The following is a 12,257-nucleotide window of genomic DNA, read 5'->3' as shown; positions in this document are numbered from 1 at the left end:
TATTTTGAAACTAACCCTTGCAGGTGTTCGACCAGAAACATGGATGGATTATTCAACTCGAAGCCTTCAGGCTTGAAAGATCGCGTTGCACTCTTTTTCCCTTAAACCGGTTTTGTCCTAAATGGGTTTTTCGGCAAGGTTTTTAATGAGGCAACCATTTATCGTGCTAACTTAGAATAGTTCAACTGTATCCGAGGCCTCTTTACAATCAACCTCGAATACTGGGGGGGGGGGGGGGGCATTACCCTCGAATATATTAAGTTCGATGCAAGAAAGTTACTTCATGGCAACAGGGTTTCGATAGGAAAAATTATAAGGGCCAAATGGTCAAAACGAACCATGCCCGTATAGTTTGCTCAAGCCTTGGCACAAAACATGAACACATGTATAATGACTTGTAAAGAGAAATTTCTTCTTTACGGTATCTCATATCTCGGAAAGATTCTTCTATTTCATGATCTATTATGCAAACAGGCTCAAGGGCCGACCATGACCGGAGTTTGAAAAATTACCCTATAAATCGGGGACTGCCAACCGAAAAATCAATGAGATCAAGCCCCACATAAGCCATAGGGCTACATTACTTCGAGTTCGAGCAGACACTCACTCGACCATAAAGCTTAAAGGCTATTTTCATTTCAAGTTCGAGCAAATCCTCACACGACTATAAATCCTAAGGGCTATCCTAACTCGAGTTCGAGCAACCATTCTCACTCGGGGAATATCTATCGAGCCCAAGGGATGCCATTAATTCGAGTACGAGAAATCATTCTCACTCGACTGAAAAGCCTAAGGGCTACTCTTAATTCGAGTTCGAGCAAACACTCACTCGACCATAAAGCCTAAGGGCTACATTAATTCGAGTTCGAGCAAACACTCACTCGACCATAAAGCCTAAGGGCTACATTACTTTGAGTTCAAGCAACCATTCCCACTCGGGGACTATCTATCGAGCCCAAGGGCTGCAATTAATTCGAATTCGAGAAATCATTCTCACTCGATTGAAAAGCCTAAGGGCTACCTTAATTCGAGTTCGAGCAAACACTCACTCGACCATAAATCCTAAGGGCTACATTACTTCGGATTCAAGCAAACGCTCACTCAACCATAAGCCTAAGGGCTACATTACTTCGAGTTCGAGCAAATACTCACTCGACCATAAAGCCTAAGGGCTACTCTTAATTCGAGTTTGAGCAAATCCTCACTCGACTATAAAGCCTAAGGGCTACCCTAACTCGAGTTCGAGCAACCATTCTCACTCAGGGGCTATGTATCGAGCCCAAGGGCTGCCATTAATTCGAGTTCGAGAAATCATTCTCACTCAACTGAAAAAGACTAAGGGTTGCCTTAACTCGAGTTCGAGAAATCATTCTCACTCGACCATAATGCCTAAGGGCTACATAAATTCAAGTTCGAACAAATCATTTCACATGAACCCTATAAAGCTATCTCAGTTCAAATTCAAACATCCACTCGGGGTCTACTTACAAGAAATGATCGAGTTCGAACACTTACTCGGACTTTCAAATAATTATCTCATGATGAGGAACCTTTTGGCCTTTGTATAAATCAGGAAAAAGATTCGGAAGCCATAAAAAGAAAGACTAAGCTTTTATATACCAAAATTATTTACTAGGGCACCATGGTCGATCAAGATTTTCTATAAAAAGACCAAAACGGTCTTAAAAGGAAGAAGAAAAATACTAAAAGGGCTTAGTCCTCTCCAGGAGTAGCATCTTCACCCTCGAGGCCTCCGCTCTCAGAACCGCTCACACTCCCGGTATCATCATCATCGGGAAAGGCCAACACTCTGGCTTCGTCTTCAAGTTCTTTTGCATTCTCGATCTCGGCTGAAAGATCGAAGCCACGAGCATGGATCTCCTCTAGAGTCTCCCTCCGAGATTGGCATTTAGCATGCTCGGCAACCCAATTTGATCGAGTTTGAGCAGCCTCGGCAACCTCCTTTGCTCGAACTTGAGCGGCTTCAGCATCGGATCGATAAACAGCCACCATTGCATCAGCATTAGCCATGGCTATTTCGGCCCCCGATTTGGCCGCTGCCAGTTCCGAGGCTAATCTTTCTCGATTAGAAGTCAATGAGTCCAACCGAGACTAGAACTCCTCGATATTCTTCGCTTGCACCAAGGCTCTCTCTTTCGATCTTTGAAGCTGTTCCTTGACCGAGGCCAGTTGAGCCCGGGCGGTCTCCTTTTCAACGGCGAGGCGATCCATGTTCTTTTTCCATTTTTCGGCCCCGACTTTCACTACGTCTACCTCAGCACGAAGTTGCCCAATCACATCGAGCTTTTGCTGAACCTGTGAGACCAAACTATTAGCCTTCATGCCCAAATCAGTATCAGTAACTTCAAGGATCCTCTTTACCTGCTCGGACAAGTTGGCTTGTTCTTTTCGAGCTGCTTCTAGCTCGGCTCGAAGTCCTCTTGCTTATCCTTCCTTCTGCTCACTGAGAAGCTTGAGGGTGTCTTTCTCCTCAGTAAGCCTTCAAATTTCGGCTTCGGACCGGCTTAGCCCCTCGAGATTGGAAAAATGCTTCGTGACAGAGTGCAGAAGCCTACAAAACATAAAGAGAAGTTATACGAAAGAAGAAAAACACAAGTATAAAAATTGATAAAAGGAAAGCAAGCTTACCCGATTCAGGGTCTACTGAGCTTTGTCGAATATACGAGGAATCCCCGCTTTGCCCGAGCTTTTCTTCAAATACTCTGAATCGCTCGGACCGGCAGAATCTTCTATCCCAACAAAATAACCACAGAAAGGGTCTTACTCTCCATGGACCCCCTCCCCATGATAAACCTCCACGGCTTGGGCGTCATGTATCATAGACTGGGAAAATGAAGGAAAAGAAGGGGAATCACCGATTTCTATTGCCCCGATCATGTCTTTCGAGGCACCGCCTCCATCTCGGGGAACCTAAAGCTTGGTCCCCTCATCTTTGTCAACCGCCTCTTCGACGTGTTCTTTGCCCCGAAGTATAACGTCCTTGGTTCCCCTTTGCTCTGGAACTTGAGTAGAAGTATTCTCTCCGACCTTGTCGGACCTAGGAGAAACAAAATCGGTCCTTATCAATCCCGAAGTTTTACCAATATCGGTGCCAGCCCGGACACGGGCCACCAGCCTATAGTTGTCTTCTTCTTCTTCTTCTTCTTCTTCATCATCATCATCCCTCAGATGCAGGACCGACTCCATAGTCAGTGGGATTGTAGTTCCCTTGGGCTTACAAACTGACCTCTTCTTAGGTTTTTTACCCTCGGGGTCCGTGGTCCTTTTTCTCTTATTTTCCTTCAACGGCTTCGAGACAGGCGGTAAAACTTCTTCACCACCTGTCGGGGGCCTTATGACCGCATCTTTTCCAAGACCTGTGAAGGAAGAAGAAAAGAAAAACTCATGCTTCTAGTAAATATGTCACCTCGAATGACAAATCAATCAGTAAACTAAGATGAAGCTTACCACGAGTACGAGCTTCCCATCGACCCTTCGACAAATCGCGCCATGAGCGCTCGGCAAATGTTGACGTCGAGACCAGGTTTTTGACCCAGTTCTAGAGGTGAGGAACCGCACCCGGTATCCAAGCAACAGCTACATCGAGAAAGACACTAATAAGAAAGGGTGAAGAAGTAAGACAAACAGAAATATAAAACGGGATCGTACTTACGTTTCATATTCCATTTCTCAGGAAATGGCATGCTCTCTGTCGGGATTAGGTTTGAGGTCTTCACTCGAACAAATCGGACCATCCACCCCCGATCCTTATCTTCATCTATGCTCGACGTGAACACCTTGGTGGCATGACGTAGAAGCTTTATCAGTCCACCTCAGTAAAGTCGAGGACTATACAATCTTATAAGGTGGTTGAGGGTGAAGGGGAGCCCGTCGATTTTACTCACAAAGAAACGAATTAAGATCACGATCCTCTAGAAAGAAGGATGAATTTGGCCGAGGGTCACCTGATATTTCTTGCAAAAATAGATGATGACTGGATCGAGGGGACCCAGCGTGAAAGGATAAGTATAAATGCTCAGGTACCCTTTCACGTGAGTAGTGATCGATTGCTCCGGTGTCGGTATCACGACCTCTTTGTTTATCCAATTACAATCTTTCTTCACTACATCAAGGAAACTTACTGGTATCAAGCATATGTATCTCGATACCGGCTCACATCGACCAGCAACTGAAGAGGGTTTATCAACTTTAAAATTAGAATCAATAACACATCCCCTGGGAACGAGTTCTTCAAGGCATGGTTCCACTACCAGTTTCTCACCGGCCGACTGAGATGGGGAAGCAACCTCTTTTTGAGGAATGGTTTTAGATATATTGGCCATCTAAATTTTCAAAGAGCAAAGAAGACGAAAAATTGAAATATTTTGGTGGTTGGTGAAGAACAAACAGAAATGTTCAAAACTTGAAAATAGGTAATTTTGTAGAAGACGAAGAACTATAAAAGTTTAGAATGAGTAGAGTTGAAAGCAAAAGTTTGAGATGATGAAAGAAGGAGTCTATTTAAAGGTTGCACAATGACGGTTTAAAACTGGCAGTAGCCGACATCAACTGACACACATTTAATGCCTTGGTAACTGAACCGACGGGACATTTATCATGTACGTCATGGTCGGACCCGATGCGGACATCAGTGTAAATCTAGTCATATCGTTTCTCGCCATATTATTTTCGAGAAACGAGTGGACTATCTGTATACGGTCAAATCTGAGTTTGTCCTCCGTATAAATTGGTCGAGATTGGCACATGATAAACCAAGGGTCGTCATTGTAACATCGGGATAAGAAGCAAAGTCAGGTTATCGAGCTCAAGGTTCAGGGACCCATCAATATCGAGCTCGAGTCAATATCGAGCTCAAATCAATATCGAGCTATGATATGAAGTAGTGTTATCGAGCTAAAGAGATAGAGACAGATCAGTACCGAGCCCAGTCAGTATCAAGCTTGAATCAATATCGAGCTCGAGATCCAGAGAACGACTAATACCGGGACCGATCAAGATCGAGCTTAGAGACAAAGAGCCGTTGCAGCCGCACTTAGGGAGAGAATCTCGGCGGGAATTAAGGAAAATCTAATTAATTAATCTATCATGATATCTCCACTATGTATTTTTATTATATCCAAAGTAGGATTCTTTCACTATATAAAAAGTTGCTATTATTTCTGTAGAGGGCACAACATTCAGAAAAGAAAAACATTGATATAGTCATATTCTAAAGATTATTACATTGATATATAGTTGAGATTATCCTTTTCTGAGCTTGGACATTGATCCATCTTGCTAGTTTATAAATCATTCTCTACTCAATTTGGTTTGTATTTCATTCCTTTATACAGTCAATATTCAATATATATCTACTTACTTTTTCGGTTTGTAACGAGTTACACCACGTATCCTTAAAACTATGTATATATTCAACTCTATTCATTTTTCGGGTAAACAAATATATTTATGCACTAGAAATGTATCATCTATGTTTGCATTTCTCGAATAATTCTTGACGATTCAATCCTTGAACTCTTAGAATATAAATATAAAATTATAACTGGCATTTACATGAAAGAGTAGATATCGTACAAGCTTATCTCTTTTAAAATAGTGATAGCCTTATGTTTCCCATGACTTTCTCTATCTTCTCACCTAATAAAGGTTTCATGAGAAGATCTACCAATATCTGATTATAGTGTACACTCAATGTAGCATTACGACACATAGAATGGTTAGCATCGACTTATGTGGCCACACTTTATGTATATACCATTCTCTAGATACTTATATGTGACGATCCAATTGGTTGTTTTGAGTTCTAACATCTCGTTCCGTAATTTAAGACTTTTCGTAGGTTCATTTGATATTTTATGAAGTATGGGTGATTTTGGTCTCAAGAGATTTGGAAGTGATTTTGAATACTTAGTTCCTAAATGAAAGCATTAAGTTAGAAGAATTGACCAAAGTTTAACTTTTATGTAATTAGATTCGAAATCGAGTTTTAATGGTTCTAATAAGTTTGTATGATAATTTTGGACTTGTATGTATATTTGAATTTGGTTTAGAAGAATTGACCAAAGTTTAACTTTTAGTTAAACAAATTCGAAATCGAGTTTTAATGGTTCCGATAGGTTTGTATGGTAATTTTGGACTTATATGTATGTTTGGATTTGGTTTTGAAGATTCCTAGAAGAACTTGATACCTTTTGTTGAAAGTTGGTAATTTGAAAAACTTAAAAGTTCATAAGTTTGACAAAGAGTTAACTTTGTTGTTATTCGGCCCCGATTAATGTTCTGAGATTTTGGATAGGTCTCTATGGTAGAATTGCATTTGTGTGCAAAGTTTGACAATAATCCGACGTGTCTAAATGTGATCCAGACACCCTTTTGAAAGAATAAAGATTTAAAAACTCAAGAGTAATTCTATTTGATTAGAGCCTTGATTCTTTATTATGATATTTTTATGGGTATTTTGATCATTTGAATAAGTCTATATAGGGTATTTAGACTTATAGAAATGACTGGATAGAGATTCGAAGGACTCAAGTGAGTTTCGGCGTGTTTGGGGCAAGTTTTGGAAGAATTGAGTTGCTGAAACAAGGCTTTTCTGCAGTTGGCTTGACTTTAAAAGTGCATATCTCTGAATCTATAAAGAATTTTTTGGATAATATTTTGATGTGATTGTATCCATTTGAGTCTAGTTTCTTATGGTTCAAACCATTTATTATTTTGACATTTGAGCACGAAGTTATGATCATTTTACTGAAGAGTGGCAGAACAATTTTTCGGTCAACAGAGTGTTGCAGGTTGCAGCACTACCGTGATGCCGGGGGCGATGCCCGTGGCGCCATGACAGGCTTTCTTACTGCGAGATGATTCTTTACACTATAAATAGAGCTCATTCATGTTTTTGATATTTTTCCTTAATTTTGGAGTATGGAAGCTCAGTTTTGAGGGGTTTTGACCAGTTTCTTCATCAACTATGATGGGGTAAGTGATTCTAAATTACTTTTATCATCAAGTTAAGGATCTATCATTTATTTTAACATAAAATCCAGAATTTGGGAGAAATCAAGTGAGAAATAGAAAAAAAAAAACCTAAAAATGGAGATTTGTTGATTTAAGCATGCTAATGATAACTCTCACACCCCAAACCGGAGGGGCACGACGGGCCCTCGGGCCTACCTCACCGAGCACCAATATAACGTGCATCCATAACAATGCTATCATGCGTAAATGACCCGAAAATGCCCCCATGAGATAATCGTTTTAAAACATGAAAGAAAATTCGACAAAGGACGACCAAAAATGATATACAAGCTTATATACATGAGACATACGGACCTACAAGGCCTCCATGACCATCAATACACATAGCATCTGCCTACAAGTCTCTAAGGAGTACATAACATCATAAGATCCGGACAAGGCCCCGCCATACCCAACTATGTACATTTATGCAACCATCATACCTATCGGATCATTAGACAGCTTCGGAAGAGCGTGACAACCTTCAACTGTGTTGAGTCACCTATTGTGAAGTATCGTTTTAATTGCTATTTATATATGTATCTACGAGCATGAAACGTAGCGCCCCATCAAGGGGTCGTCAGTATGAAATATGTATTAAATATATAAGGCATGTAGAGCACATAAATAGAAGATAAAATATGAAGGAAGAGCACAGAAGTCAACCTGAAACTCATAACAAGCCTTTGAGGGCATACACTGTCACAATCATGGATATATATGCATGTCTGTAAAAATCAAGCCACTCAGTGGGGCTATATATTATAGTATCAAGCCACTATGCAAAGCAATTCATATCATACACACAACGTACCCAGCCTCGAAGAGGACTCGGTTGAACCCCCCCTTAATAGGACTCAGTAATGTCTCATCACATATCATAACGTACCCGTCCTCGAAGAGACTCGGTCGTACCCAACCTTATAGGACTCGATAATGTCAAAACCAGCTGCAGCGGTATACACATATAAGTATTGTACCCAGCCGACTATAGCGTGGTTCATTAAGAAAATAGATACATATATATAAGTGCAATACAAGCAATGGCTCTGAAGGGTCTTATGGATATGATTGGAGTGACTCAAGGTAACCTTCCGATTATCGTTATGTAACTGTATCTGTATCAATTGTCCGAGAGTCAACAAGGATCATAAGAAGATCAAGGAGGGAGGTGGTCCCAACAAAGAATGACAATAAGAGTCATGAATATATATATATATATATATATATATATATATATATATATATATATATATATATATATATATATATATATATATATATATATCAATACGAAATAATGAGTTTCATAAGCTTTAATCTAAAGAATATAGTTCCTTTTGAATGAATGTTGTTATGGTTACGTTTATTCGTAGATCATGTCAAAAGAATGAAGGGGTGTGAGCCTTAACATACCTCTGTCATTTACTTAACAACTCAATGTATATCTTCCCGAAGAATTCAATCTATATCAAGACAGTAAAACTTGTAGTTAATGCCATAGAAGAACTTACAAACATGCTTCTAAGCTAGTAGGTCACTTATAAAAAACGGATAACATTTCCTCTATAAAATTCCACTTCCATATAATTCAAAACAGCACCAAAACAATAGGAACAATATCGACAATAACGTAACCAAGATATTCCAACCAAATCAGATCAAACCTTAGCTCAAAACCATTGCAAAGCAGTACACACGCACAACACCTTAATCTTCACTTCCAATCTCAAGTTTCATATATTTCTTTCATAAATTTACTTGATAAATATATAGACATGCATAAAAACAAAAACCTTATTATAATAAAATTATTTTCCACAATTTTCAGCTGTCACCAATCATATTTATCATCTCAAAATAGTCCAATAAAATAGTAGCCATATCTTAGGCTATTCCAATGCTATCTTATAGTATTTTGCCAAAAAAACCTCACCAACATGTAATTAAACTTAAGCAAAATCAAGGAGATAATTTACTTACCTTATACAGAAATACAACTTGAAATACAATCTTTTATTAGCTCACAACAACCCTTAATGCGATAACACAATCTTGTAGAGGTGTTCTTCCTTCTTTAAGCTAACTTGATATTAGATTATGGTGTATTTATTTGGAATTTGTTTAGAGTCTTGGAGGAACTGTTTGGGAGGGTTTGGAGAGTGTGAGGATGGAAGGAGGTCGAAAAATGAGTAAAGATCATCCCAAAAATAATATAAAAATAGGTGAAGGTCGGAGGCCTTCCAAGTGGGTCCCATAGGGTCTGCCTGCGCAGTCTCACAAAAATGCAAATATATATAGACTCCAATGTTGTATCGATAAAAGGTTTAATGAGTTGGAAAATATGCTCGTATATTTTCAATTTGGTAGGTGGATCACCCCGTAACTCCAAGTATAAGCTCAGTGACATTAGACCCATATTTCAATTATGAACGTATATTGCCACAACTTTTGTTGACTTTTGTGTTACAACTTGCTTGACTTTAAAACTTAACATACGAATATTATATGATTCAAATACCTTAAAACATGACCTCCTTATATTATTAAGTACTCTTAGTTTTACCCCGAAAGTATGGGTTATAACATCTTTGATTCGTTTAGCCTCCAACCCTCACGATACTTCTGTAACACTTGTGTTAACTCATCATTATCTTTGTAAAGGTCCTTAAACTCCCTGGATTATATTGATTCACTTAAGACATATTCCAACATGAAAGTATGGGGTGTAACATCCTTCCCCCCTTTAAAATATTCGTCCTCAAATGTTAACTCTCAAGGCTCACAAATATTTTTCTAGAGTCTCCTTTGTACACTGGATTAAAACCAACCTGCACGCAGCCATAAAATATATATACATACCACACAGGGCCAATGTCTTTAAATAGCAACACTTGGCCTCACACAGCCTTCAATCATAAGTACTGCAAGTTAAAAGTAAGAGCTCACCTCACGACTCACTGGTTTGAACCGGGCTGTGCTGTAATATCCCATATCGAGCCATATCTTCAGTTGAAATAGGAGCGGGTATTTAGATTTCATCTCATGTACGACCTCCCACGTCATTTCTTCGACATTCTTATTTCTCCATAACACCTTCACGGATGCTACCTTTTTGGTCCTTAACTAACGGATCTGTCTATCTAAAATAGCCATTGGAATCTCCTCGTAGGATAGATTCTCTGTAATCTGAATGTCATCTACTGGGACAACCCGAGAAGAGTCTCCAATTCACTTTCGTAGTATAGATAATGGACTGACGCTAAATTTGGAGGCAATTCAAGATCATAAGTTACTTTGCCTATTCGTCGAATGACTATGTAAGGCCCTATATATCTTGGACTAAGCTTTCCCTTCTTATCGGATCTCACGACGCCTTCCGTAGGCGACATATTTAGGAATACCCAGTCGTTTATTACTTTCTATACGTTCTTACTTTAGGATTTATTATTCTATGACCTTGGCCATCATATAATTTTTATTTTTGATTCCCTTAGAACCTAATACAATCCTCACCTTAGCTCTCATAGTTCTCGCTTTACTTTTCTTAAGCTTAGTTATCAGCTTGGTATTTGTAACATTGCTATTCAACCATTATGTTGCACCTGGTATAGAGATATACATATATTTCTGCCCTCATGTAGGTGGCCCCAGCATTCTTTAAACCAAATGGCATCATTTTGTAACAGTATATCCCCCATGGTGTGATAAAAGCTGTCTTTTCGGCGTCCTCCTCATCCATCCAAATCTGGTGATATCCCGCGAAGTAATCCACAAAGGATTGGAGTTCATGTTTAGCGCAGTTGTCGATCAGTATGTGTATGTTGGGCAAGAGATCCCCTCCTTCAATTGTACCAACAATGGATTATTGTATTGCTTCTCCTTGACTTCCACCACAAGCGACGATTCAGCCCTATTTTGCACAATCACTCCTCCTTCACTAGAGTCCGCAAACCGAACTAGCCACCTGATGAAGCTCCTTGGCCAACGGCCTTTGATATGACTCCAAGTGAGACAAACTACTCATAGATTTTTGGCTAAGAGCATCCGCCACAATATTAGCCTTCCCCGTATAATATAGGACATCAATGTTGTAATCCTTGAGTAACTCAAGCCACCTTCTCTGCCTCAGATTCAATTCCTTCTGTTTGAAAATATATTGAAGACTCTTATGGTCCGTGAATATATCCATATGGACCCCATATAGATAATCACGCCAAATCTTCAATGCAAATACCACCACCGCAAACTCTAAGCCATCTGTTGGATAGTTATTTTCATGATTCTTGAGTTGCCTAGAAGCATATGCTTTAACCTTGCCATGTTGCATTAATACACACCCAAGTTCGATTCTTGAAGCACCACAATATACCACAACCCTACCTGTACCCTCTGGTAGGGTCAACACCGATGTCGTAGTTAATCTTGATTTCAACTCTTGGAAGCTACTTTCACAAGCATCTGACCATTGAAACTTAACTACCTTCTGCGTCAATTTAGTCAATGGAGAGGCAACAGTAGAGAAACCCTCTACAAACTTCCTGTAATATCCTACTAAGCCCAAGAAGCTGCGAATCTCTGTTGGGGTAGTAGGTCTAGGCCAATTCTTCATAGCTGCAATCTTCTGAGGATCAACCTCAATTCCTTATCTGGAGACGACATGACCCAAGAACGTGTCAGATTCAAGCTAAAATTCATATTTTGAAAACTTCACATACAACATGTGCTGATATAGGGTCTGTAAAATTGCCCTGAGATAACCGGCATGGTCCTCTCGACTTCGCGAATATACAAGGATATCGTCAATAAACACTATCACGACTGAGTCAAGAAAAGGCTTAAAGACTCGATTCATAAGATCCATGAAAGCTGCCGGGGCATTTGTTAGCCCAAAAGACATTGCCAGAAATTCAAAGTGCCCATACCGGGTCCTAAAAGCTATTTTTGGAATATCCCACTCCCTGATCTTCAATTGGTGATACCCAGATCTTAAATCGATCTTAGAGAAGTATTTAGCACCCTGCAATTGATCAAACAAGTCATCTATCCTTGGCAGTGGGTACTTATTTTTGATTGTAACATTGTTGAGCTGCCTATAGTCAATACACATTTTTAGCGATCCATCCTTCTTTCTTATAAATAGAACCGGTGCGCCCCAAGGTGACACACTCGGCTGGATGAAACCCTTCTCTAATAAATCATTCAATTGTTCCTTTAACTCT

Source organism: Nicotiana tomentosiformis, chromosome 5, assembly GCF_000390325.3.
Source record: "Nicotiana tomentosiformis chromosome 5, ASM39032v3, whole genome shotgun sequence".
NCBI lineage: Eukaryota > Viridiplantae > Streptophyta > Magnoliopsida > Solanales > Solanaceae > Nicotiana > Nicotiana tomentosiformis.
This window is presented reverse-complemented; position numbering follows the sequence as displayed.